We start from the raw sequence: 25,818 nt of genomic DNA on the forward strand, positions 1-25,818 counted from the left end.
GTTCTGATCCATCACATATAATTCAGATTAACCACTTGCCCACTGGGCACTTAAACCCCCTTAACACCCCTGGGGTATTCCCGAGTCTGGCTCGGGGTGAACATTTTGTACCAGTAGCGGTAACCCCGAGCCAGACTTGGGACCGCATCGCTGAATCCAGGGAGAGTTTACTTACCTTGTCTCCTGGATCCAGCGATGTCCCCCCGCTGTACGAGCGAGCCATCCTCCGCTCGATCTATCACGGAGCCGGGCTCCGTTCCCTGCGAGCGTTGCGACGCATGGGGACGGAGAACGGCACCAAATTCAAAAAGTGAAACACACACATTACACACAGTATAATGTAATCTTACAGATTACATTACTGTATGTAATTATTTCTCATCCCCTTTGTCCCTAGTGGTCTGCCCAGTGTCCTGCATGCAGTTTTATAATATAAAAACTGTTCTTTATGCCTGGAAACTGGAGATTGTCCATAGCAACCAAAACTGTCCATTTACATCAAAAATGGTTTTAGACCAGCTAGAAAACAGCGATAATAAATTAGAATCACTCGCAGAATTGAGCTATAGTGATTTGTGGGGAGATCCGTCATCAAATACTGAAAAGTAATGACAGTGACAATTCTGCAACTGAGCAAATTTCTGTGTTTTTGATTTGATTACATTATTGAATAATTTTTATTATTGTTATATTATTATTTGGTATAATTATTTATAGTTATTTATTATATTATAATTTATGGTTTCATTTTTCAAACTTTATCATACTCGGGATGTCTGCTAGACTCTGGTTTGCACAGATTTAAGTGAGTTATCCCTAATAATTACACGACTACAATATAAAACGCCAAATTTCCATGCAAAATAACTGTACCGCTTTCAGCACCTAAAATCTGAAATAATCATACCGCCAGGGAGGTTAATAACCAGACCAATTTTCAGCTTTCAGTGCTCTCACATTTTGAATGACAATTACTCAATCATGCAACACTGTACCCATATTTCACACAAATAGAGCTTTCTTTTGGTGGTATTTAATCACCGCTGGGTGTTTTATTTTTTGTGCTATAAAAGAAAAAACACAGAAAATCCAGTAAAAAAAAAGATTTTTTCTTTTGTTTCTGTTATAAAATTTAGCAGATTAGTAATTTTTCTTCATACATTTTCTGTGTTTATTAAAAGTCATCAGCTACAAAAAGTGTAACTGCTGACTTTTAATAAACACATACTCACCTGTCTCATGGTCCAGCCCAAAATCATGGTTCTCTCCCCTGCCTCTCCGTGGCACCGGAATCACTACTGTGAGCACCTGGCTGTGACAGCTTGCGGCTTCACAGCCGTGTGTGTACTGCACATATACAAGTCATGCTGCGTGTCCTGAATGGCCGGGCAATCTTCTGGGACCTGTGACGTGTCCCAGAAGATTGAAGGGAGGGAGGAGCCACCTAGGCAGGCAGTTACACGCTGACAGGAAAAGACAATGAACTACCAGAGCGCCCAACAGCATCCTGGTAGTTCATTGAGAACTACAAGCCGACAGACTCAGAGACTGTCGGTACTTGTAGTTCTCATTTATAGAGCTCTGTAAACGAATGACACTGTCAGGCTGATGGAGTCTTGCACAATCGTGTTTTTTTTTTAAATTGTGACAGCTAGTTCAGGGAGAAGATTTCTGGCCTGCTGTCACTAGAGGGAGCAGATTGGAGCGACCTGCAGGAGTGGGAACATGTTACATGTTCCACCCTAAATACTGGTGGAACGTGTAACATGTTCCAAAAGGTGAACTTATAATTTAATTAATTAACAATACTATTTGCATTATGCTGCATTAGTGGCACCAGTGTCAGGTTTATAAACCCCTTCATGCTGCAGCATAAAGGGGTTATTTAACACTCACTGTCACTGGTGCCACTGCCAGTAATGCAGCACACAAAGGGGATAATTACCTGCCTCTGGTCAGAAGCAGTAAATTAACCCCCTTCATTCTGCCTAATACAGTAGTTTTTTTAATTTTATTAACCTCATCTCCCAGTCCACTTCAGCCAGTTCACACTGAGCTGACACAACATAGGATAGGACAAAATCATCTGCTACTGCCAGCCCAGACCCCTTAGATTATTGCTCTGCTCTGCTCACTTGTACATCGGCTCCTCGCTGCTCGCAGTACCGCCAGCACTCCTCTCCCATCGAGCCTCTCGGGCCGGCCCCTGAATGATGACATTGCGCCATGCTGGGACCAGGAACTCCTATCGGGTGGAGATCACTCCGCCTGACAGGGAGGGAAGTGAGTTGGCCCTAGACTTGAGTAGGAGTGCACTTGGCACACAGGCACCGCTCCGCTAAAGCTCTGCAATGTCTGTACAATGTAGCGGCTGGCAGATGGCGATTGCGTGCAGTGTCAGTGTATTTGGCCTATATTATGGTAGGGGCCTGGAGCTGCAGCTCCAATAGCCCCTACATTAATCCGGCCCTGTCTGGAGCACCCAGACCAATTCTGACATTTCTCTCCTACAAATCAAAAAATCGGGGGCGTGTCCAGGATGGCCGACTGAGAGGACGCACATGGAGTGAGCTCCGGCTGTCTACCCAAATAGTGAGGTCCTTCCCCTGCCGATTCTGCATTTAGTGCGGCCGAACTCTACAGGAGCGGATCCAGGAGGGGATGACCAAAGGCAAAGGTACCTCGAATAGCCGCAGGACCCCCGCATCAGCCAAAACGAAGCCCCGGCCTAGCTCGGGCCTATCTCCAATCCCTAAGCCTCCAGACCGCATGGCATCCCCGAAGGAGGGGCTGGACCCGACTCTATCAGAGCAGTCCAATTTCGCCGCGCTGATGCAGGCCATAACAACTTGCCAGTCTACCCTAATGGGGAAAATAGAATCGGTGCAGCTGGATATAAGGCTTATCCGGAGGGACATAGACTCGTTCCGTGCTAGGCTGACTGAGGCAGAACACCGAGTGGGGGACTCAGAGGACGTGCGGCGGGATCACTCCGGGTCCCTTAGAACGCTGCAGACTAGAGTCAAGATGCTGGAGAGCAGAGCAGAAGACTCTGAAAACAGAAATCAAAGGAATAACCTCCGCATTGTGGGTCTGCCTGAGGGGGCGGAAGGTGCAGACCCCCAGACTTTTACTGAAGGCTTGCTTCGCACTCTCCTGCCACGAGCGCAATTTTCGCGGTTCTTCACTGTGGAGAGGGCGCACAGAATGCCTGCCACCCGGGCCATCCCGGGGGCTCCTCCACGTCACTTATCCTTTGCCTCCTACACTTTAGGGATCGCGATCTGGTACTGCGCGAAGCAAGAAAAGTAGAAGCTTTTAACTATGAGGGAACGCGCCTAATGATTTTCCCAGATTACTCCATCGACACCCAGAAATTACGTCGGTCCTTTGATCAGGTCAAGCTGAATCTCCGCAACAGGTGCATTAAGTATAGTATGCTGTTTCCAGCCCGGGTCCGTGTCCAGGATGGCGAGACGGTACGCTTCTTCACCTCCCCGGAGGAGGCTTCGAATTGGCTGGACACTCTACCCAGAGGATGAGAGGACCGGTAAGCTGCCCCAGAGCGGGCCGGGTATTATTTCTACTCTTGCCCTTGCTTGTACTGTACTTTATTACCCATGCGGAATGGCTGGACTCCCTGTGGTGGGGGTAGGATCCCACCTCTACCATCCTAATGGCACGCTATGGGTTTCAGCAATTTCTCTCCATATGGCCGGCTATTACCCGGCTGTGACCCCCATGTACTGAGGGAGCCCAGTGACTGTCTTTCCATGCAGTACTGTTTTTGTTCTAGTTGGTAACAGTTCTAATTCAAGATTATGCCCCCGGCGATAGCCGGGTGAAACCTTTAACTCTGCGGGGCCCATTCATCCTGAAGATGGACCAGACCAGACTTGCTGTGCTAGGACTATAGCACTCATGTTGCTCACCCTAACACCTACCCCCATGGTAGTTACCTGGGACATTTGTTTTGGGAAAAAGGCACGCCAAAGTTTGGGGGGTGATGTCGGGGAGGGGGGAATTTATTGTGTACAACTGTTCTCTCTAATTACTTTTTCTTGCTTCACCTTTTGGGTCATGACCTCTGCTTGTCCCTTCAGTGTCGGCTACGACGGGGCATGGGTGCTGTTTCCCCAATAAGGGGGGTGGGTGATCCGTGGGCAGATATATTGTTGAAGGTTGCTGTCTGCGTGCTACCGGAGGTACCCACGGTTGATACCTCTGTGATCCGGGTGTACTGCTTATTTTTTTGGGTGACGCGATCATGGCTCCACTGACCATCTTGTCCTGGAATGTGCGGGGCTTGTACTCCAAGCTTAAACGGTCTCTAGTCTTTACCTATATTAAAGAGTACTCCCCACAAATTTGTATACTCCAGGAGACCCATCTGACCGCAGGGAAGACGCTAGCCCTTAAGAAACCCTGGGTTGGTGCTTACTACCACTCTACTTACTCTGCCTACGCCAGGGGGGTCAGTATTCTGGTCCATAGGTCTCTCCAGTTCTGTCTCCTGGATCTCCATTTAGACCCAGGTGGTAGATATGTGGCACTTCATGCCACGTGCAGTGGACTGGAGATGCTTAATGTGGGGATCTATGTGCCCCCTCCTGCTAACATGGAGCTCCTACACAAACTAACCCCCATAATAGCACTTTATCCGGGTGCCAGGGTGTTGATAGCGGGCGACCTTAACATGACCCCGAACCCGTCTTTGGACAGATTCCGGGCGGGCACATTCCAGGGCTCCCCACTTCTGAAATGGATGGACTTGTATGGGTTCACTGACATATGGCGGTGGAAGCACCCTGGTGATAGACAATATACATGCCACTCGGCCACATATGCCTCATTTTCTAGAATAGATTTACTGCTGGCAGATGATTTGCTGCTCTCCCGAACTTTGGAAGTGGAAATTCTACCCAGAGGCATCTCTGATCACGCACCAATGTTACTGAAGCTCGAGGTGGGCCCAAATTTGGGGCCCGCCTTGTGGTGGCTTTCTAGCTACTGGGTTACGGAGGACCGGGTGGCCCCCGAGGTGGAGGTGGAGATGGGGGCCTTTTGGAGGCAGAACAAGGGCACCGTGGCTTCCCCAATGCTCTGGGATGCTTACAAGGCCTATGCTAGAGGTCAATACCAGACCTTCATCTCCAAAGCCAGGAAGAGCTCCAGGCTGGCTCTGGAGACTGCGGAGACAAGGGCACTGGCGCTAGAAAGGGCCTATACACAGGGAGGAGATGGCGCGACATATGCCGAACTGCAGGTGGTCCACAGGGAGGTTTCTTTGCTTAGAACGGAGGCTAGCAGGAAGATATTATTGACTCAAATGGAAAGAATATTTGAGCAGGGGGAGAATATGGGTAGACTTCTGGTGTGGCTGGCCAGGGAGAGAGTCTCAGTATCTCACATAGCCATAGTTAAAGGGGAGCGGGGAGAGGTTTTATCAGACCCCTATCAAATTAATGCTAGGTTTGCGCAATATTACAAGGCCCTGTACACCTCCAGAGAGGTTTTCACCTCGGAAGCCCTTGATCAATTCTTGGACCGGGAGGACTTCCCGATGCTCTCTGACTCAGACAGTATCCGACTGGACACCTCAATCACCCTTGAGGAGGTTCAGGCGGCTATTGCCTCTCTCTCAAAACGACGAAGACTCCGGGTCCTGATGGACTTCCGTCGGAGTTTTATAAAACTCACGCGGAGATGATCGCTCCACAGTTCCATGACCTATTGCGATCCATGCTGGAGGAGGGGGACCTCCCGCCCACGATTTCCGAGGCGGTGATCGTCGTAATCCCCAAACCCAATAGAGACCCTGAATTTTGTTCATCGTATCGGCCGATTTCGCTACTCAATGTCGACGCCAAAATTGTCACTAAGATCCTGGCAAATAGACTTAACTCTGATTTTGAACCTGGTCCGGGATGATCAGACGGGCTTTATGCCAGGCAAACGTACATATATTAACATACGTCGCTTATACACTCATTTCTCTTGGGCGGAAGCGAAGGACACGCGGGGAGTCGTCGCGTCACTAGACGCGGAAAAGGCGTTTGACTCCGTTGAATGGCAATTTCTCTGGAGGGTTCTAGAACGCTTCAACTTTGGCCCCAAATTTATTTCCTGGATCAAGCTAATCTTTAAACGGTCCGTAGCCAGAATTCGCACTAATGGTATGGTGTCTGATGCTTTTTCCCTGGGCAGGGGCACGGGGCAGGGCTGCCCTCTCTCCCCAGGCCTCTTCGCGCTGGCCATAGAACCCCTGGCCATACTTCTGAGAGCGTCAGCAGAGGTCGGGGGGTTGCGGGTGGGTCCCCTTACAGACAAAATATCTTTATAAGCGGATGATGCCCTCCTCTACCTCCCTGACGTGTCCTCATCCCTAGTACAGGCCCTTAAAATTATAGATGAATTCGGATCCTTTTTGGGGGTAAGAATTAATTGTGATAAATCCATGCTGTTCCCACTTTCTCAGGACTCCCAGGATATGGTTATGCCAACGCCCCTGAAATGTGTTCGGAAGTTTCGGTACCTGGGGATAGCGGTACGGGGGGGACCCCAAACATTATCTGGATGATAATGTATACCCGGTCCTGGAGGACCTAACTGCCAAATGCCAAACGTGGAAGTCCCTGCCATTGTCACCGGTGGGTAGAGTTAATTTGCTTAAGATGACATTCCTTCCAAAATTTTTGTATGTTTTTAGAAACAACCCTGTCCCGATTCCCAACTCCTTCTTTAGGAAGGTGGACCAGATGATTGGTACCTTTATATAGGCCGGAGCGATACCCAGAATTGCAAAAGATCCCCTTCAGTTACCCTTATCTGGTGGGGGGCTGGCTCTACCATGCCTGAAACAGTATTATTGGGCGGTGGTACTAGTGACGGTGAGGTGGTGGTCTCGCTCCAAACCGTCGGTTAATTTGGAGGCGGCAATCTTGGGCTCCTATGCTGCACTTAGTAATCTGGTTTTTAGAGGGCCCAAGGCACACCCTGATATTATCACCCCCATGCGAACTACGGCTCGGGTGTGGATGCAGGTGACAGCGAAACTTAATGACCCTGCCGATGTCTCCACTATGGGGAAACCCAAGGCTGCTGCACTTAAATTCTGTCCCGGACCCTGCTCTGTGGGCCAAATACGGTATTACAACCCTCCAGGATGTCATGCCCAGGGGTGCACTTCTCAACTTTGATTCCCTGAAAGAGGAATTTCATTTACCCCCTAGAATGTTTTTCCAATACCTGCAGCTGCGTCATGCAGTACAGACCCAGTTCCCCAACAGAGTCTCCTTGCGTTCACATCAGGTTGAAAGATTTCTGATAACAAAAAATGTGGATCGCATCCTTTCCTCACTATATATGAGAATCTCCTCCCCGGAGCCTGGTGGTGGGGCTAAACTCTTCCACAGATGGCGGTCGGACCTCCCGGCTCTGACGAAGGATAAATGGGAGGAGGGGATTTGAAACTATATTCCTTTAATGATCTCCGCAAAGGATAGATTTATACTTAAATTCATCCATAAAGCCTATTATACCCCGCAGAGGCTCTCGAAGATCTATCCGTCATGCTCGGATAGGTGTCTGAAATGCACCACGGAGATGGGGACATTCCTACATGTAGTGTGGGAGTGCCCGGTTATTCAGCATTTCTGGAGAGAGGTGGTGGAGGTGCTAAATTCAGTGGGAAACCTCTCGATGGGTTTGGACCCTTTGGTCCTGCTCTTGGGTATATGTGACAGAGTGGCATTGGGTACACACAAACAGCTTTTTATATTCTATGTGGCATTTTATGCCAGGAAGGTTATCCTCCTTAACTGGAAGAAACTGGACCCCCCCAGGATCTCGCAATGGAAGGTGTTGATTGATTCTGCTCTCCCCCTCTACAAATTGACTTATATGAGCCACAAATGTCCCTCAAAATTTGATAAGATTTGGGGATGCTGGGTTGGAGTGTAGTCGCTGTACCGAGGAGGAAGTCTGATGGGTGTAGTTGCAGATACCCCACTTCCCTGCCCGATCAGGATGAGTCCCTATGGTGCCTAAATAATTTGCTGTTTACTGTTTATTACTAAGCTATCTGCCAACGGTTTCTATGTGATTCTACGATAATTGAGACATTGAATGTACACTAAATGTTGTTGTTTAATATTAACTGTACGATGCACTGTTGTATTATACCTGCAATTTTCTCCTTTCAGGAGACCAATAAAAATGTTTCTATTAAAAAAAAAAAAAAAATCATCATTTATTTGCTAGAAAATTACTTAGAACCCCAAAACATTATAAATTTTTTTTAGCAAAGACCCCAGAGAATACAAATGTGGTCGTTGCAACTTTTTATCTCGCACGGTATTTGCATTTTTTGAACGCTTTTTTTTTGGAAAAAAAATGTTTTGTGCTTTGAAAAAAACAAAACAGCCCAATGTTTTTGCATAATGTGAAAGATGAAGTTACGCCGAGTAAATAGATACCTAACATGTCACCCTTCAAAATTGCACATGCTCGTGGAATGGCGCCAAACTTTGCTACTTAAAAATCCCCATAGGCGACGCTTTAAATTTTTTTTCTGGTTACATGTTTTGAGTTACAGAGGAGGTTTAGAGCCAAAATGATTGCTCTTGATCTAACGTTCGCAGCGATACCTCACATGTGGACACTGTTGAACACCGTTTTCATTTATGGGTGGGACTTACGTATGCGTTCGCTTCTGCATGCCAGCACATGGGGATAGGGGTGCTTTAAAAAATATTTATTTTTCATTGTTCATTTTACTTTATTTTTTTTTAGTTTGATACTTTTTTACCCAATAAAAAATTTTTTGCTCACTTTTATTCCCTTGTAATAGGAATATGGCATGACAGGTCCTCTTTACGGTGAGATATGGGGTCAATAAGACCCCAAATCTCACCTCTAGGCTGGGAAGCCTGAAATAAAACAAAAAAAACTATTCTGGCTTTGATCGAATTGGCGAGTCAGTAGAAGCATTGGAGGGCGGCGGGGGGGGGGGGGGGATGTCCCTTCTCACCTCCTGTAAGAATGATCAAGCAGTGAAAAAGTTGCTATGATTGTTCTTATTGTGTAGGGAATCGCCGGCTGAAAAAGCTGATATCTGAATGATGCCTGTAGATACACAAAATCAAGGACGTCATATGACGGCCGGCGGGTGGGAAGTGGTTAAAATGCATTTTTTTTTTTAACACAAAGTTCTCCATTTATACAATATTTCTAACACATAGCATGTACTTACCAAAAATGACACCCCAAAATAGATTCTCCTACTCCTCCTGAGTACGGCGATAACACGTGTGTGAGACTTCCACAGCCTGGCCACATACAGAGGCCGAGTACAGCCAAGCATGGGTATCACAGAGTATGGCTGAGTATTGCAGGGTATCACAGAGTATGGCTGAGCATGGCTGGATATCACCGAGTATTGCAGGGTATCACCGAGTATGGCTGGGTATTGCAGGGTATCACAGAGTATGGCCGAGCATGGCTGGGTATCACTGATTATAGCAGGGTATCACACCAAGTATGGCTGGGTATTGCAGCGTATCACAGAGTATGGCCGAGTATGGCTGGGTATTGCAGAGTATCACCGACTATGGCTGGGTATTGCAGGGTATCACCAAGTATGGCTGGGTATTGCAGAGTATGGCTGGGTATTGCAGGATATCACCGAGTATTGCTGGGTATGGCAATTTATGGCAGATTATTGGCAGGGTATTGCAGGCTATTGCAGATTATTGCTGGGTAATGCAGATTATTGCTGGGTATTGCAGAGTATTGCTGGGTAATGCAGAGTATTGCAGAGTATTGGCAGGGCATTGCTGGGTATTGCAAAGTATTGTCAGGGTATTGCAGAGTATTGCAGGCTATTGCAGATTATTGTTGGGTATTGCAGAGTATTGGCAGGGCATTGCTGGGTATTGCAGAGTATTGGCAGGGCATTGCAGAATATTGGCAGGGTATTGCAGAGTATTGGCAGGGCTTTGCTGGGTATTGCAGAGTATTGGCAGGGAATTGCAGGGTTAATTGTCAGTGAGCAGCGCTGCGGGCACTGCAGATCCAGCCCACAGCGCTGCTGACACCGATCTCTCCCCTCCATTGTACCGGTCATTTAACGGAGCGATCAGGTGGTAAACGGCAGAGATGAGCGCCCGTTTACCACGATGCACCGGGTCCTGTGGTCCCAGGGGGCACGCGAGAGCAGAATTCTGGGAGGACGCACTATAAAGACCTCCCAGAGTTAAGCAACCGCCCTGTAGTCGTATATATATAAGAAAAAAATCTTTTCCACTCATTTCTGGTCAAATATAAATGCTGGGGAAGTATGAATGCCTCCAAAATTACCCTTTTTTGGAAAGCAGACACCCTAAATTGATGTTATTCGGCTCAGAGCTGACTTATCTAGCTCAGCTTCTCTCTCCAGTGCAACTCGATAGAAAAACCTGCAAAAACCTAAAGTGCTGTGAAAAAGTATTTGCCCCCTTCCTGATTTTATTTTATTTTTTTATATTTATCAAACTTAAATGGTTCAGATCATCAAACAGATGTTACTATTACACAAGGATAACCCTAAAAAAAGAAAAAAGCTGCCCAAACCCACCTAGCCCTATGTGAAAAAGCAATTGCTAAATCATGAATGAACTGTGATTAACTAATTTTAATTTAGAGTTAAATTTTACTTGCCACACCCAGGCCTGATTACTGTCAGACCAGTTGAATCAAGAAATCACTTAAATAAAAGCTGTCTAACAAAATTAAGCATGGTAAAAGATCTCAAAAAGCTACACATCATGCCACAATCTAAAGAAATTAGACAGATGGGAAACAGACTTTTGGGACTCCAGCGAACCACGATGAGAGCTACTGTCTACAAATGCCGCAGTCAACTGGCAACCCATCTCAAACATATACACCATTTTAGAGCTCAACCCATAGTTTTAAAAACACTGCCATGAGAGGCACTTCCATTTCTTTCTTTTCTTCTCCATTTCCTTTGAGAATCTCTACACATTCAGTACTCTGGCCAGCACCTAAATGTTGGCCTATCACTATGGTTACTAAGAATGAAGCATAGGAGTTGGACTGAAGTCAGTTTTTACTTTTGGGTCTCTTGGCTTCCTGTAAAACCTAGCAATGAAAAAAAAAACAGCATACAGAGAAGTGGATTTCGAAGCGGGATTTACTTCAGTAAATCCCGCTTCAGAATCTACTTCTTGGTGTGCTGGTTTTCTCTTCATTGCTGGATTCTGTATGATAGCACCCTTCACAAGGGTTATCTATGGATGTCTGTGTATGGTTTGAAGAAATGTTAGTCCTCTAGAACCTGCCTGCTATTGAAGGTAACTGGCAGATTGTTAGCTAGAGCCATAACTAGAACCTTCAGGGCAAGAAACCATGAAGGGCCCCCTCACTCCTGGCTTGGGCCCTTATCTGCAAGCCCACTGGTGGAATGCCAGGGCCTGGTGGTAAGTGTGACCCTGGTAGTTCTGCCACTGGGTCAGTAGTTTGTTTATTTTTTTATTGTTTTTTACTATTTTATTATTTCTTTTTTTGCAATTTTTTAGGAGCCCCATTGGGGGGCTTTGGTGAGATATCAAGGGTCTAAACAGACCCCTGACAGCTCATCTTTGAGACAGAGAGATGAGATTGAGGACACAGCCCCCATTCTCCATCTCTACAGCCTCAGCTGCACAGAATTAATGGACAGGAATAACTCTGTACAGAGCTTCCTGTTCATTCATAAATTGAACAATAGTAAACACAGCTTACTATGCCACAGTTATGAATGGACAGAGTCAGTGATCTGTACCAATCACTTACCCTGTCATTTCAGTCAAAGAAGGGACCCGTAAATGACATTTACCTGCCCCTTCCCTGCTCTCCATCCTAACATATCCCCAACAGCTGCTGGTGGGAGATGGGGGAACCTGGCAGAGCTGCAGAGGCAGAATGGGGGCTGGGAGACAGTATGGGGGGGGGACTGAACAGCAGGGGACCAGAGAAGAGAACAGGGGAGGACCTGAGAACAGCAGGAGACCAGAGAACAGCAGGGGACGGGGGAAGATGGGGGTGGGAGCAAGCAGAGAAGTTTCCGGGGAAGTTCACAGGGGGACCAGGAGAAACCTGAGAGGGCCGCAGGCAGCAGAAGGAAGCTGAAGAAAAGGCGTGGCATGCAGAGGAACGGACACCCTACATGTTCCTCCTGCATCCACTGAATGCCCGCTTTTCCTCCTCCCCATCCCGCAGACATTCAGCGGCTGCAGGAAGAACGTGAAGGGTGTTGATTCCTCTATATGCTTCCTTTACTGTTCAGGTGTAGAGGGAGGCCACACGAGCCCCCTGGAGCATGGGGCCGGCTCACAATGGCGACCTCTGTAGTCACGCCCCTGTTATTCCCTATGAATAATCTTTCTTGGCTTATTTAAGAGTTCTCTGGCACATTAGCACACATTGTTTTGCCCTTTCATTTTCCAGACCAGACCAAAAAAAATGCACTTGCCTTATTATTTCCGGCACATGCAAACCACACGTGTATTTCTTATTGCATAAATTGTGGTGCACTAATTGTCAGATGCATGGGCGTCCGCAGAACTTTTTTCAGGGGGAGCATAAATTTAGGGTCACCCATGAGCCGCTTTTCGACAATGTCATTATCACATTATCATGGTCAGAGACTGCAGACGTAGTACAGTCCCTAGGATAGGTCATGGATAATGGCCAACAGGCCCTCTTACCAGACCCAGTGAAACTACAGCAGTGATCCCTCGGGCTGGACAATCGCTCACTCTGGGTTCCTCTGGTCAGTAGTGTAGTATGTCTGTACCCTGGCAGTGGCTCAGTCTTTCTCTCTCTGGTGGTGCTGGGCAGCGTTGCTCTCTCTGGTGGCGTGGGGCAGTGTAGCTCTCTCTCTGGTGGCGCTGGGTAGCATGGCTCTCTCTGGCTTCTGCCCAGCACACTCCTTGTTCTTTTTCCTGTAGCACTCTCTCCCTCAGCTTTTTTCCAGGCTGCAGTCTCTCAATCTCTCTCTTGATCGAGCTGTAGCCCCTTCCCTGTGGAAAATGGGGCCACCAATCTTTGGGACTACAAGTCCTATGATGCTCTCCTCTCCTAGTCTCCTTTGATTGGCCCTCAGTTATGGCCAATAGGGAAGGAATAGAGCGGGCAGAAAGATGGGCGGGGAACCTGGTGAGAGCCGTTGTCTCTTCTCCCTGACAGGAGAAAGGGGGAGGGGGTGACCGGGGGAAACCTGATTGCCCGCAGCTCGCCTTTCTCCTGTCACGGCGCCGCCGAGTTCTCTGCTGGATTGATCAGGGAAAAGAGCCCGCAGTCACACTACACTGATAGGGGGGCTTGACAGAACCACAATGGTGTCACCCCGATAGTGATGGAACTGTGTTGAATTTAAGATCTGATCCCTGATTCCAGGGGGGGGGGCACTTGACCCCCCTTGCCCCTACCTGCGGACGCCCATGGTCAGATGCATTCGTTTTGTCCATGTATGCACATAGTAGTTACATTGAAAATGAAAGGCAACACATAACAGCTTGTTATACTATGTACACAAGCATAAATGCGACCTAAAGGAAAATTCTGTGAAGGAGATTTAGTAATTATGTTGCATAACAATGCAATGCTGAACAACAGTATTGAGACAGATTGTGCAACAAAATGATTACAGGGTTACAACTTGTGTCACAAATTACTCCATCTAAAGTAGCACTGTGACAGAACAGCACCTGACATTGACCCCTTCTTGACATCCGTTTAAAGTGAAAAGCTGTCTCATCTTCAGTGCTTACTCTGTTTTAACCCTTTAAACTGTTGCACTTGGCTGCCCAGGATTACAGGTGCAGAGGTCACAAATACACTGTACTACCTGTTGCAGACACTTTCCTGAACAAGAGACAGCCTGATCTAGGACTTAAAATGTGGCTAATTTTCTTGATATGCTTCCCATTGTGTTCAATAAAAAAGAGATAGAGACTGCAGTTTTCAAAAACTTCAAATGTTATTTATTTGCAATAGGGTAGTATGAAAGAGCTGTAGCACAACACATTTCTAGTAATCTTATTTCCTGTTTGTGTGACTGCACTGAGGCACATTTCCAATTTCAGGCATCTCCAGTAGGGATGAACCAATGGTTTAAGGAAAATAGGTGTATAGATGCTACAACCTTCCCACATGAGCCAATGGTTTGATCTGAACCAAGGTTTGGACAGAACTTTTGCCTTTTTAGTCCCTTGTTTGGCTGTAGCTGAGCATCTTATATAGAAGTGGTATTTCTGCCACTTTACCACTTCTATATATGACAGCTTCCTTCTCTTAATATTTCCTAAGGAAGCAGCAAGATCTGGCACCCACTGTTTCCCCAGCAACTGCTGCTGTCACTGGCACATTGGCCTACATGGTTAAGAATCCTTGCCTACGTAAGCAAAGGGTCAAGAATAGCAGTGAAATCACTACCCAAATGTGCTCCCGTGACATCAGTTGTGACAAAACATGTAGAGCGGAGTCTACGTACTTGCCGTTGCCACGCTACACCTATCCTGCTGTGTACACAAGCTGCTTTTTTTCTATGCTTCCTGCTGTCTTTGGATTTTGATATGCCTGTTTTATTCATTGATATTGTGAGTACCCTTAATCCCCCTTTTTTTATAATAAAGTTTATACGGATTTACATTATATTGATGCTCCTTTTCATTGTATATCCATGGTGGGAATATGTTCTTGCATCTCCACTTAGTTACCATTGAACTTGCTACATCTTTGATCCCGTGTTTGGATGACATCTGCTACCGCATATATGTATTGGGCGTTTGTGACTCCTATCATTTTGGTAAGAGTCCACCTTTATATGGTGGTGGATAACGTGGTGAAATCAGATCACTTATGAATTTGGATAACGCGATTCTTATGTGAGCATGGACACTTCTTTTAGACTTTTTTTTTTACATATGAACTTTTTTCTGCATGAGTTTTTTGACACTTTGTTTACACATGTTTATTATCACTATTATGGATTATTTACTTTGATGTTTCTTTGTTTTCATCTTTACGCTGCATTTATTATTTATTACTATGAAAACTGAACATTCTTATGTGTTCAAGCCTCACACATGATCTTCCACCACCTGGTATCACTCCAAATGCTCAACTTGAATACAGACCCCCCTCCCCTCCCAACTTTTAAGGGGGTCAGTAAGTTCTTTATACATAAAAAAAAACAACTGGCGAATACAACCATCTTCACACAAAATCACAATTTGGAGGAATTCAGGGTATCTTAAAGGCTACGCTTTATCTGTATCTATTTATCTATCTCATGCCTCACCAAAGGATTTGTGAAAATAGTAAGCTGTCTTTATGTTTGTGTGGTTTTATATACAGTATCTTACCTTTCCTTGAATGAAAACCAGCTAACAGTAAAAATGGTCCCATTATCAAATTACCCTATAGTATGTGCTGTGCTCTCTTATTAAGAGTCAAAAGTCTACTCACTTTGCATTTGCACAATAATCATTAGCAATTTTTTTTTTTTTTTTTTTATGGTGTTTATAAAACACAATGATAACCATAGCAGATGAAATGTGTTATTAAATGATTTAGTCAGGGCCAATATTTCAGCAGATAAGGAAAGCAGACCCCCTCCGCTCAGGTCAAAACCATTTCCTCTTGTCCTCCTCTTTTCTCTCAGTTCACTCCCTTTCTACTTGATTCCCCCTCTCCCACTCACAGATACTGCTCCATGCAGAGTTATTATTTATTTAAAAGGGAGGACAGACAACATGAGGATGATAACACTGAGCTGTGCTTCCTGCCCTTGGATAGAGGGCCTTCCTTTTATTCTTTTTGTATCAGATTTATTTTAGAAAAAAATTCCAATCTTAAAGACAACACAAACAAAACATACAGAGCACGCCACAAAGGACGTCACACAATGAGAAAACAAACAAACAACTCCTTAGGGCAAACACACATATTGATAAGCACATGGATAATTACAATTAGAGAATGCTATCAGCTACTAAAACTGACCCTCAAAGCAAAGCATCTATAAAAAGAATACCATATAGCCATAAACATAGCATCAATGTTTAAAACAAAAGTTAGCATATTCCCATACTGGCCACATAAACTCAAGCCATTGTGACAAGATGGCATCAAACTTTCTCATTTCTTAAACAATACGTATGCTTTTCAAAAGAAATAAGCCTGTTAAAATCAAAAATCCAATCAGATAAAGTAGGAGGATGTGGAGAGGTCCACTTAAGGACAATTTGTCTACAGTCCACAAAAGGAGCACACAAAATCATAATCGACATAGTAGGTGTGCAAAAAGAGGAATCAATGTAGCCCGGTAGACATGTGAATGGTTCAACAGGAATATTTACATCCAGGAGCCCATTAGGTGTACCTCCCAGGATCTCTGGAGTTCAGGGCACTGCCACAGAAGGTGAATAAGGGCACCAGGATTGCCACATCTGGCACAGGCTGGGTCAGGTTTCAAGTCTATAGCAAGGAAATTGAGGGTTCTATACACCCTATGAAGAATAAAAATCTGAGTTTGTTTATGCGATGGGGAAAGAGAAACAAGAGGGAGGGAACAAAGGATCTCCCCCCAGACCCCCTCAGAGATTGGGCCAATATCTTGTTCCCACACTGCTCTGAAAGGAATAGGAAATGTATCTAACAAAGCCATATACCTATCAAAAAAAGACCTTTGGTTGAGGTTGCTTGTACTATTCTATACAGAGCAAAGGTGGGAGAGAAAAAAAAACACTGACGCTGAGGAAAATTGGGCTTGTAGCACATGGCAAAATTGAAGAAACTGATAAAACCACCCTTGATGTAGGGAGAATTCTGTTCTCAGCTGCTCATACGTTTTAAGAGAACCATTATTGTATAATTGGACAGGGCTTTCAGAGATGGCTCTCTCCCATCTCTGAAAGCTATGAAGGATAGAAATCTCAGGGAGCCTATCATTAAAATCACAATCATTTTCTTAGCAGCATCCCATACCTTGCACATTAGCCAGGGCCTACCTTATATAAACCGGGGTGGGCAAAAGCAGTATATGAACCACCCCCCAATGCCCCTTCCCCAAACATATAGTGGTGGCCGACCCCCAAACACATAGGAAAATAAATGATAGGAGGCACTGGGAGGGAGCTCAAAATGCTGTAGTTGGGCAGCAAGAAAATATATCCTTGGATTAGGTGCTGCTATTCCCCCAGAATCCCTAGGATATTGTAGTACCTAAACTTTTATATGAGGGGCCTTCTTATGCCAAATTAATTCCTAACCATGCCATTAATCTTAGTAAAAAATCTGCAAGGGTATCCAAACAGGAGAATTATACATATGCCTTATATGCCTGGGAGGAGGCAGACATAGCTACAGTATACCCAAAATACTTAAGGTGAGACAGTGTAGAAGGTAGGGAGAGTGGCAAGTGATCTACTGGCTATAACATGGATTTCTCCCAGTTTATACCAAGCCCTACATACATTTTCCAAACATATTTCACTACTGCTGCAAGATATGACCGAGAGGCAGGCCAGGGGCTCTATAGCAATAGCCAAAAGCAGGGGAGACAGTTGGCACCCCTGCCTAGTGCCACGAAAAAGTTTAAAAAGGGGAGACTGGAGGCTATTAACCCTAATTAAAGCCAGAGGGACAGTATACAGTACAATAAGTGGACCCATTGGCAAAAGATAGAACCAAAACCAAATTTTACTACCGCCCATAAATTAACACTATTAAAGGCCTTAAAGAGGAAGTAAACCCTGATGGGTTTACTTCCTCTTTCATTCCCTGCAAAGGCAAAGCATAATGGACTACTATGCATCGCATAGTAGTCCATTATGTGTCACTTACCTGAAACAGGAGCCAGCGAAGTCACCGCTGTCCCCTGTAGTCCGGCGCATCCATCTTCTCGGTGGGGTCTCGCAGCTTCGTCGCTATCATTCAGCGAAGCCACGATGACGTCACTCCCGCACATGCGCACAGGAGCCGACACGCGCGGCAGCTCCGTCATTGAAAATGCCGCGCTCAGTGCGCCTGCACGCCGCTGTCTACGGCACGTGCTCCGTAGACAGCGGTGCCTGTCTTCGGGCAAATATCTCCTAAACCGTATAGGTTTAGGAGATATTTCTTGGACCTACAGGTAAGCCTTAATCTAGGCTTACCTGTAGGTCAAAGTGTGTTGTAAGGGTTTACAACCACTTTAAGGGCATCTAACACCAAAAAGGCGCAATCCAGATGATTCTAAACCGGCACCTTCATGTTAAACTAGGCCTGCCTAATGTTAACAGCCGTTGACATGTTAGGCATAAGTCAGCTTGATCAGGATGAATAATATGTGTGCTGACCTTTTTCAGCCTATTAGCAAGTACCTTGGCGAGTATTTTAACATCCATATATAATAAATAGGTCTATCAGACTCAGGGTATAGAGGGTATTTCCCTTGTTTAGGTATAACTACTATGACAGCCTCACCCATAGAGTCTAGAAGCCGACCCACAGAAAAAGCCTATTAAATGTACAGTTGTGCTCAAAAGTTTGCATACCCTGTCAGGAATTGTGACATTTGGCATTTATATTGAAAATATGACTAATCATGCCAAAAAACTGTCTTTTATTCAAGGATAGTTATCACATGAAGCCATTCATTATCACACCATTTAGTGGCTCCTTTTAAAATCATAATAACAGAAATCACCCAATTGGCCGTGAAAGTTTATGTACCCTGGAATGTTTGACCTTGGTACAGACACAGAAGGTGGCACACACAATTACTATTAAAGATTAATTTCCCACATTTGTGGCTTTTTAAATCACAATCATTGTTTGTGTATAAATAGTCAATGAGTTTTTTAGCTCTCACGTGGATGGACTAAGCATTCTAGATACTAAGCCATGGGGAGCAGAAAAGAACAGTGAAAAGACCTGCGTAACAATGTAACACAGTTGAGATTTCAGCCACAACTGCCACAGGAATTGTTCAGGATACAAATAAAAACCCACAGGTAACCTCAGGAAAAATGCAGGCTTCTCTGGAAAAAGATGGTGTGGTTGTTTTTAAGGAGCACAATACGATGATACTTGAACAAAAAAGAGCTGACTTGTTGAATTAGCAAGCCTCAGAAGAAAGCCTTAAGAGCGTCCCATACCACCCACAGGGAGGTAGAACCAACATTAAAGGAAACGAAGGCCTCAATGGAGGAGGGTATGGAATCATCTTTGAGGAACAAGTCCAGCCAGAAGGGATTCAACCACTGTGGAATATTCTATTTTGGACACTCAATATTAAGGTAAATAGCAAAGGGGAATGATCAGATATTTGTCAGGGTTCTATGTTGACCTCTATAAAGGTCAGGGCAATCAATTCTGGACAAAGAATTATGAGATTTAGAATAGCACGTATAGGCACATTCAGCAGGGTGAAACCATCTTTTATATATCCTGCAGTCCCAAATCCTTGCAAAGCCTACATAAAGGAGGAAATGCTTTCATCCAAGAGAGATCCATGAGATGGAAACCAGTCACACCCTAAATCAATAACATTATTAAAGTCCTCAAGCACCAAAATTAGTAATCAGGGAGAAGCCCCCGCAAAGGAAACTGGCTGGCGAATTACATCTGAGTTGTAGGGGGGAGGCATATATACACCAGCAAATATCAGATTAAGATCATACAACTTACACTGCAGGAAAACGTATTTGCCATTTTTGTCCACCAAGGCAGGAGAACGACCCATGTAGGCTAAAATGGACACCCCCTTTGAATATGAGGTAAAAGCCAAATAGTAGGCCTCTTGTACAAAGCAGCATTGCAAGAATCTAGTAGTATCATTAGTGTCATGAGTCTCCTGCAGACATACCAAGAAAGGATAAAAGTAGGGAATATAATAAAAAAATGGATTGCCTTTTCAGAGCATTATTCAAGCCCCTAGCATTCCATGAAAAACACAGATACATGTATTAACCATAATTACAGATAATCAATAAATATACCAACCAGCCCATCTGTGACAATAAATGTGTCCCAATCTGTGGCAGCTAATAAAAATGCCCAAGTATGAGCAGGCTCTTCATAAAGGAAAGGCTAGGTATGCACAAAAAAAAAAAAATGTGGAGGGGTTTCCACATTCTTCACATTTCTTGTACCAGCTGGTCCCACCACTGCTCAACTTCAGTTCACCTGCTAATCAGGATGACGAAGTTGTGTCTGCTTTCCTTCCCAGACTGCCTGCACTCCTGCTCCACTCTGCTATTTAAACATCCCTATCAATCAGTGGCAAACAGTTCCCGGAAACCTATGAAATACAGGGGAGCTGACCTTCAAACGCTCTACAGGCACCAAAAAAAATGCTGGTTAATAAAAAAGCAGAATACAGCATTTCACAATATTTAGACCTATGATTATCACTAGAGGCAAAATTCCTATATGCTAGCATGAAGGCAAAGTGACTGGGCTGTATGAACCATGGGCACAGAGAAGTCTTGCCTAATTTCACAAATTGACCTGTATTAAGCTAGTCATACACTAGTAGCTTTTTAAAGAATGTTCATTTGAATATTTGTACGAACATTGGTTTGAAAATTCTCTTTTGATGACTTGACAAATGCTACTTGAAGGTACTTCTAAATTGCCTTTGCTCTTAACATTCTGTAGCGGTACCCCGTAAGGGCTGCTGAAAGTTGTGACCTACCTGTCACCCGGCCCAGCCTGGCATTCACTTCCCAATCGCCTTGGAGACAATGAACAGTCCAGATGTTTGTTTTTTTTGAGGGATTTGAACTTGGATGGGGATAGGAGTGTATGGGAATCCCAATAAAAAACGAACAATTGGTTGATTGAATCAATCATTTGAGATACTATATACACTTTACAGCTTCAGTTTCCTCCAGCACAACACTTGCTTGCAGACTATTTCTCTCTCTTTCTCCTGCCCAACACTGACTCAGTCAAGTCCTAGAAATTGCCATTCGCAGGCAGGGACCATGGGTCCCTTTAATGTAGCAAAAGATTAGGAAGTCTTTAGTGCTAAAAACAATAGAGTAATACGGTGCACTCTGGATATGACAGTACATAAAAACTGGTATAGGTAAGGGAGTGGAACGTATTGCATATAAAACAGTTCTTATTGGGAAATTCGTCCATGTAAGGAAAAAACAAATAACTGACCCTGGGGGGCTGCCAGTTCCGCAGTCTAGAAGGCAGAAAAAACTCTAAAATGCAAAAAGGACAAAACAAACAGCGCCCTCTAAGTGCAGTATGCAGGTATTTAATGTCGATTAAAAATGCATTAAAATACACTCACAAAGGTGTAGAGGAAATAGGCATGTAACATGGTTCCTCTGAGCCACACTACAGGTGCACAAGGCTTCCGGATGGCGGGGACAGCATTCAGCAGCGTGCATGGACGTTCCTGGTTCCAGTCACTTCCAGGTCGGGTCAGCGGGCGGTGCTCGCGCTCGGGAAATGCGTGTCCCTTCCTCAGGCTTCCTCAGGCTGAGCAAGAGGATCTCAAAAGGTATGAGAAACCTGATGGATAGCCAGTGCAAGGACTCCAAGATAGGGGTAATATGATCACTTGTACCAGACCTAGTCAAGACTCTGGCTGCAGAATTTTATAGATATTAATAGTGGATTTATGTACACCAGCGAGCAGAGCATTGTAGTAATCAAGTCAGGAGAACACAAATGTATGGATCAGCTTTTTAGCTACAGTGTATGATAGCATAGGACATGAATGCTTCTAAAGTGGAAAAAAGATGTTCTGACAACATTTTGTACATGTGGATCAAAGGTTAAACTAGCATCAAATATAGCCCCTAGATTTTTCCATTTAGAGTGAAGCTCAAGTACAGTGCCATCTATACACTGAGCAAAATTATAAATACAACACTTTTGTGTTTGCCCCTATTTATCATGAGCTGAGTGCACAGATCTATGACTTTTTCGAAGTACACAAAAGGCTTATTTCTCTCAAATATTGTTTACAAATCTGTCTAAATCTGTGTTAGTGAGCACGTCTCCTTTGCCAAAATAATCCGTCCACCTCAGAGGTTTGGCATATCAAGATGCTGATTAGACACCATGATTATTGCACAGGTGTGCCTTAGGCTGGCCACAATAAAAGGTCACTCTAAAATGTGCAGTTTTATAACACAAGCACAATACCACAGATGTCGCAAGTATTGAGGGAGCATGCAATTGGCATGCTGACTGCAGGAATGTTCACCAGAGCTGTTTCCCTTGAATTACATGTTTATTTCTCTACCATAAGCAGTCTCCAAAGGCGTTTCAGAGGATTTGGCAGTACGTCCAACCGGCCTCACAGCCGCAGACCACGTGTAACCACACCAACCCAGGATCTCCACATCCAGTTTCTTCACCTCCAAGATCATCTGAGACCAGTCACCCGGACAGCTGCTGCAACAATCAGTTTGCATAACCAAAGAATTTCTGCACAAACTGTCAGAAACCATCTCAGGGAAGCTCATCTGCATGCTCGTCATCCTCATCGGGGTTTTGACCTGTTTGCACTTAGGCCGCGTACACACGGGCGGACTGTCTGTCCAACTTAGTCCGCTGAAACACATTTCAGCGGACAGTCCGCTCGTGTGTGGGCTTCAGCGGACTTTTTCAGCGTGCAGTCTGGCGGACTAAGTCTTTCGGAATTTCCGTAATATTGTCCGTCCAACTTTGGTTTCAGCGGACAGTCCGCTCGTGAGTAGGCAAGTTGGAGGGACTAAGTATGGCGCATGCTCAGAAAGGATTTACACGGCCGAAGGTTGCATTGCAGTGTATTGGACGTCGTATTTCTAGTCCCGTCGTACGTGCTGTACACGTCATTGCGCAAGCTTTCAACGGACTGTCTGTTCATCGTGTGTGGTCAAGTCCGTTCATTCAAAAGTAGGACGGACTGTCCGTCGGATTGTCTGACGGACTTAGTTGGCCAGACAGTCCGCCCGTGTGTACGCGGCTTTAGTCGTCGTAACCGACTTGAGTGGGCAAATGCTCACATTCGATGGTGTCTGGTACTTTGGAGAGGTGTTCTCTTTATGGATGAATTATAGTTTTCACTGTACAGGGCAGATGGCAGATAGCATGTATGGCGTAGTGAAAGTGAGCGGTTTGCTGATGTCAACATTGTGGATCGAGTGGCTCATGGTGGCGGTGGGGTTATGGTATGGACAGGCGTATGCTATGGACAACGAACACAGGTGAATTTTAATGATGGCATTTTGAATGCACAGAGATACCATAATGAGATCTGGAGGTCCATTGTTGTGCCATTCATCCGAAACCATCACCTCATGTTGCAGCATGATAATGCACGCCCCCATGTTGCAAGGATCTGTACACAATTCCTGGAAGCTGAAAACATCCCAGTTATTGCATGACCAGCATACTCACTGGACACGTCACCCATTGAGCATGTTTGGAATTCTATGGTTCAGCGTATACGTCAGCGCGTTCCAGTTCTTGCCAATATCCAGCAACTTCGCACAGCCATTGAAGAGGAATGGACCAACATTCCACAGGCCACAATCAACAACCTAATCAACTCTATGTGAAGGAGATGGGCTGCACTGCGTGAGACAAATGGTGGTCACACCAGATACTGACTGGTTATGGACCCTCCCTCCCTCCCCCCCCCCCCCAATAAGGTAAACCTACACGTTTTAGAGTGGCCTTTTATTGTGGCCAGCCTAAGAAACACCTGTGCAATAATCATGCTGTCTAATCAGCATCTTGATCTGCCACACCTGTGAGGTGGATGGATTATCTTAGCAAAGGAGAAGTGCTCACTAACACAGATTTAGACAGATTTGTGAACAATATTTGAGAGAAATAGGCCTTTTGTGTACATAGAAAAAGTCATAGATCTTTGCATTCAGCTCATGATAAATAGGGGCAAACAAAAAAGTGTTGTGTTTATAATTTTGCTCAGTGTAGATAGGCTACCAGGACTGGCTTTACATAATTCATGGGGGTGCCAAAAAGCATGATGTCAGTCTTGTCACAGTTTAATTGAAGGAAATTGTGGGCCATCAATGTTTTTATATCACAAATACAGTTAGATAGCAGAGAAGCAGCCAAAGTAGAATCTGGTTTAGTGAGGATATATATCTGCGTGTGCGCAGAAAATCGAGCCCATTTGATCTAAGCAGTTGGCCAAGTGGAAACATGTAAATGCTAAAATGTAAGGGACCCGAGATTGAGGCAAAAAGAAAGAAAACAAGGATGCACTGACCTTGTGCATTATCCCTAGGCAAGTATTTTATTTAAAAATAGAATAGAAAACTACTCACAAATGTATGAACGAAAAAATCATGATACAAGTAGTCTCCAGATGACAGCAATTGTTCAAGATGATAACGGACTCCCAATCGTAACAGAGGAGATAGCAGGAATGATGCGCTTTGAAGGATAACCTTCTTCCTCAGAGCCCTGCAGTGTTCTATTCTATTTTTAAATAAAATATTTACCTAAGGATAATGCACAAGGTCAGTGTGCCCTTGTTTTCTTTCTTTTCCCTTTGACTGTTAGGATACCCCTATCCTTGAGGGCAGCAAGACCAAGAAACATTATCCACTACGAGATCTAGTCCTTCTGGTACTCACTTGTGCGCAGAAGTGTTTTGTTTTCTGCTACCCAAGATTGAGCCCTGAGGAACACCAAACTTGGCTGGACCCACTTCAGACTGGAATACACCAAGAGAAACAAAGTGACAGCGATCAGTAATATTGGACTTAAAGTGGATGTAAACGCCATTTGTGAAATCTGACCTAGGCACATATATCTGTAGTGTTTACTTATCTCTCTCAAAAGTCCTAAGACCCCTTTCACACCGCGACGATTTGCAGGTGCAACAGCGCTAAAAATAGCACCTGCAAAGCACCCTGAAAGAGCCGCTCCTCACAATCCAGTGAGAAAGCTGGAGGGCTTTCACACTGGAGCGGTGCGCTGGCAGGACAGTAAAAAAGTACTGCTAGCAGCATCTTTGGAGCGGTGTGTATACCGCTCCTTCACCACTCCTGCCCATTGAAATGAATGGGTCAGCGTGGCTATAAAACCGGCAAAGCACCGCTGCAGTAGTACTTTGCGGGGTTTTAACCCTTTCTCTGCCGCTAGCGAAGGGTAAAACCTTCCTGCTAAAACGATGGTAAAGCAACGCTAAAAATAGAGTCGTTTTACCGCCAGTGCCCAAACCAACCGAGTGTGAAAGTGGCCTAAGTCCCGGGTCTTTCTGCTGCTTCATTCCTCTGTTATCAGCATGATAACTTCTGAGCCCTTGTACACACGATCGGACATTCTGACAACCAAATCCGTTGGATTTTGTCCGATGGATTTTGTCCGAAACTGTTACATATACACGGTCCGACAAAGTTGTCGGAAAATCCGATTGTACATAACGTGATGGCGTTATTTCGTTACGACGGGACTACGTTCAGGCTAGTAGCCAATAGCTTTGGTCTAGGAATTTGATCTGAGCATGCGTGGCACTTTGTCCGTCGGAGTAGGCTACACATGATCGGAGTATGTCCGATCGGAGCATTTTGTCAGAAAATTTTACCGGCAAGTTGGAAAAGTTGGTCCGTCGGATTTTCCGACGGAAACAGTCCGATGGAGACTACAACACACAGTCGGAATATCCGACAAAACGGTCCGATAGGACACATTCCGTCGGAATCTCCGACCGTGTGTACAAGGGCTGACAAGTTTTCTGACACAGGAGATAAAAGCAGTTGAAAACATGTGTTGGAGAGGTAACTTAGAGACAGATAA

The sequence above is a fragment of the Lithobates pipiens genome, unplaced genomic scaffold, assembly GCF_037356315.1.
Source record: "Lithobates pipiens isolate NorthernLeopardFrog02 unplaced genomic scaffold, aLitPip1_a1.2 Scaffold_1, whole genome shotgun sequence".
NCBI classification, from domain to species: Eukaryota; Metazoa; Chordata; class Amphibia; order Anura; family Ranidae; genus Lithobates; species Lithobates pipiens.